The following is a 4,389-nucleotide window of genomic DNA, read 5'->3' as shown; positions in this document are numbered from 1 at the left end:
AAATATAATTCACATTACATTCTTCACAATTATACTAATTTATAACACAAATTTTGAGTTGCGGTGGCAGCATTTACGTGAGAAGTAGCATTTCATAGTTCCTAAAAAGCTAGAAACACTACTAATATTATTACAGATTTCAGAAGAAGACTTAAATACAAATATAATGACTTTTGTAGCATGAATAATAATTAACAAATTTAGTTCAAGAGTGTTAACATAGTCTACAATGAAACTAATTTGACTAACATTTCTCTAAAGCTTACACCAAAACTTTAAAAAAGGCAATACTTGCTACTTTAACCGTAAAAAAAGTTGATACCTGACTGGTTCTTCCATTCTCATCTGAAAATTTTTAATCAATCAGTTTGAGCCTGAAGCAAAGAGGATAACTAAACACACAACATAAGTCGATCAATTAAAATGATTAAAATCTTTAAAACCTGAAATTAGAAAACGGCAAAAAAAAGATAATTCGTACAAATAGCGAATAATTCCAATCACAAAAAAATATCAATTCATTCCAATCAAGCTCTCAAGTTAGTTACAGTTTTTCAACACTAAAAGGATCAAATTAAAGTTATAATGTGGTTTTCCCTTGTTCCTAAAAGAACATACTACCTAAATAAGCAATAAAATTTTGCTGAGTAAAGTATAAAAATCAAAATTTGTTGATTGAACCCCTAAATCCCTAAAAATAAATACCTCGAGATTTAAAGGTGAGCATTGAGTCGTTCTAGACTAAAAACTAAGAGAAAGATAAATCTCCATAAAGATTCTCAAATTGATCTCCTTAACTGCAAATCGAAGCAAGTGAGTAAGGAATAAACCACAAAAAATCGGTAAGAACCAATTTGTAAATAAATTATAATGAATTGCAAATCGAAGCGCTACTAATATTATCAGAGATTTCAGAAGAAGACTTAAATACAATTCCAACAATTATCTCTCAATCACTAACTCACATAGCTACTTAGTAACAAACTGTAACAACCAATTAGTAAATAAAATATAATGAATTGTGATTGGATAACATCAACATGTAAGATCCACTTGGCAAGAAACATTTAACATTAGGTTTATTTCCCCTCAACAATTGAGCATACATAAAAATGAGCATTTGAAATGATCCAATAATGTATTGGAAAAAAATAAAGGCTATTGAAATAATATATAAAAACGACTTTTAAAAATGTGTAATAATTAACAAATTTAGTTGAAGAGTGTTAACATAGTCTACAATGAAACTATTTGACTAACATTTCTCTAAAGCTTACACCAAAACTTAAAAAAAGGCAATATTTGCTACTTTAACCGTAAAAGAAGTTGATACATGACTGATTCTTCCATTCTCATCTGGAAATTTTTAATCAATCAATTTGAGCCTGAAGCAAAGAAGAAATATTGGTTTCTCCCAAGCTATGTCCCAAAGTGCTTGCTAGGGCCGCATATTTATTTCCATTTCCATAAATCTTAACATATTTTCTAATTATTTCCTACATGCATAAGTAATTGCCATTATTGAACAGAAAAATAGGAAATTAGAAACTGAAATTGCAAACAATCTGCCCTTGTTGAGAGCAAGTACCTGACTTTGAGAGCTCAACTCATCCACAAGAAGCTCCGATATAAAAATCCTAGGCAAATGCAAGCTACATTTGTTACTGTACACACAAAGCTCTCAACTTTTTTCTTGGAAACCTCAGTTCATCTCGTTGAGTATAACCAAAATCCAAGAAGAATGTCGCAATTGAATCAATCCCATGACCATCTACCTTCAAAATTAGAAAAATAAAAACATAGTATAGCAGTAATGGAATCAAGCATTAAAAAAAATTTCTACTCAAGTAAACTTTCTCCATGCTCGAGAGCGCCGATGTAAAGAACGATTGAGACTGCGAGCCCTGTGATATATTAAAAACAACAATTTATTTACATAACACCTCAATTCACGTTTCTTCTAAAACAAATATCAAAAATAAGAAAAGATCACCTTCGTGGTTCTTCAGTTAGAAATCAGGACACTGTGCATTGCGCACCCAATCCCCAAATCGAGTTGGCCGCGGCCCCATGTTGCTCTATTTATGAAAATGCCACTGTCGTCCTCTCCTCCGTCTTCTCCTTCCTTCGTCCTATCTTCATCGAGACCGACTCCTCCATCGTTCGATAGAGGAGGCGAGAGAGGAGAATCGACCTTCGATTTCTCTGAAGGTTGCTGCGGCGTTGATGAGCTTAGGTTCCTCTTAGATGCGAACATCACGGGAGATTGGTGATCGTTATGAAACCCTAATTTTGGCATAGGAGACTCGAGGAGAGAGGAGAGGAGACGCTGGAGCTTGCTCGCCATTATTTTTTTTTTGGGTTTTGATTCGGGATCCGCGAACTGAGAGAGAGGGAGGGAGGGATGGCGAGAATGTCGAGCTCGTTGCTGAAGAGGACGGCGTCGAATACCCTCCTCGAGGTCTCTCGGACGTTCCAGCCGTGGAGGCGGTAGAGGCTGTCCATGGTGAGAAGCCTGAGAAAGGGGTTTTTCTTGCTTTGATTTTTCTCCATTCCCCCCTCTTCTTGCTTCTGGTTGCTTCTGGAGAGAGAGAGGAGAGAGGGATGTGAGGGGATTCCTAGAGAAGGGGTTGCTTCTGGAGAGAGGGGAGAGAGAGTGAGGTGTGGGGATTCCGAGAGAAGGGGAAGTTTGAAATTTGAATCGGTTATCTGAGAGAAGCTGGAGGTGGGCTCGGGTTCAGAATGCAAATGGGAGGAGAGAGAATTACTGTTCAATTTACTGTAGCATGAACAGGAATTCTCTGATCCTCCCATTTGTATAGAAGAATAGATGAGATAATTAAGCTAATCACTTGATGAAATGTTCTTTATCTGGATTATGAATCTAATTCACTGAAGCTATACATCAGGATGTTCATTGCAGAAAATATTCTTCAATTTTTCCTTTTCTTTTTTTGTTTATTTGTTTATTGAGGTGAAGTTTTTTCCTGAATTTTTTTCTTATATTCGTTTTATAAGCAGTTATTCCTCATCGATAAATGATAGAGAGAATGAGAAATAAAATGCAATTGATGAGGGACTATTTGTTTTCTAGATTGGGGATTATCCTGGAGGGATCAATTTGATGAAGATACTATAAATCCCAGTTTGTTGCCACAAATTTTCATGGAAATAGAATTTGTTGTGTTTCACTATTGTAATTATTGTCCAATTTCAGACATTTAAGGAGGCATAACTATAGTGCAATGTCTCCATCTATTTGGCATGATTGTTCTGAGTGTGATCCAAGGAATCGTCTCCCGAAGTCGGTGATAATTTTCAACTACCACAGTATTATTGTCGTTTTCCATAAGGGAGAAGCAGCAAGGCTAATGTTTTTATCAATGTTTCAATTTATTTTATGTCAACCATAAACTATTTTGTGACTTAAGTTGTAGTGAGTAAATGAAGAAAATTTTGTTTTAAACCCAATCCAACTTTTTTTAAAAAAAAACAACCGACTCCCTTTTTATTTTTATGGATCGACCCACTTCTCGGTCACGTCAGCAACGTGGCCGGGGTCTATTTTTTTAATCTCGTCGTTAAATAGTCGGGATTGCCAACCCCGACTAATTTTGCTACTGTAAAAATAATCGGGGTTGGCAACCCCGACTATTTAGCGACGAGATTAAAAAAAATCGACCCGCTTCGCGGTCACGTTGCTGACGTGACCGAGAAGTGGATCGATCCCTGTAAATAAAAATAAAATCGGTCGGTTATTAAAATAAAAATTTAGAGTGAGTTTAAATCAAAAATTTCTTCGTGAGTAAATATATTCACGAGAAACAATAAATCAAGATATTCGACTACATGCGATGTACATTCAACTCACCTTGTAAGAGAAGAAACAAAAGAATGGGGGCAAAAAAAAAAAAAAAATCTTTCATGTGTAAAATTACCAATTCGCCATTTATACTTGCATCGTGATGGGAAACGTCAATCTTTTTTTTTATAACCCCATTAAGATGTTAATGTAGTAGTGCTGATCTTCTGGAGTCATATGAAGTTAAAAGAAAGAAAAATGATGACTTTTAAATCATGGTATTGAATAAGATTATTTTGTAAATAGTTCGTTTTATTATTACAGATTTACAGCAAACAGAGATCCTGTCGGAACTCTAACATATTGACAAATGAAAGATTAATAGGGTGGTTTACGCGAAAAAGACCTCACACCTCTGCAGTCTCCTCCTTTAGCTGGCGAGGTTGACTTCCCATCAAACAAAAAAAAAAAAGGGCAAACCCAACCTTAATTCTCCTTCAATTTTCCCAATTAAAGTTTGTTTTTTTATTAAAAATTAAACCCAGCCCTCTTCTCCATTTCTTCAAGCAATTTCCCTTGGAACCAAC

This window comes from Asparagus officinalis, chromosome 9 (assembly GCF_001876935.1).
Source record: "Asparagus officinalis chromosome 9, Aspof.V1, whole genome shotgun sequence".
Lineage (NCBI taxonomy): Eukaryota > Viridiplantae > Streptophyta > Magnoliopsida > Asparagales > Asparagaceae > Asparagus > Asparagus officinalis.
Note: the sequence above shows the minus strand (reverse complement) of the source record.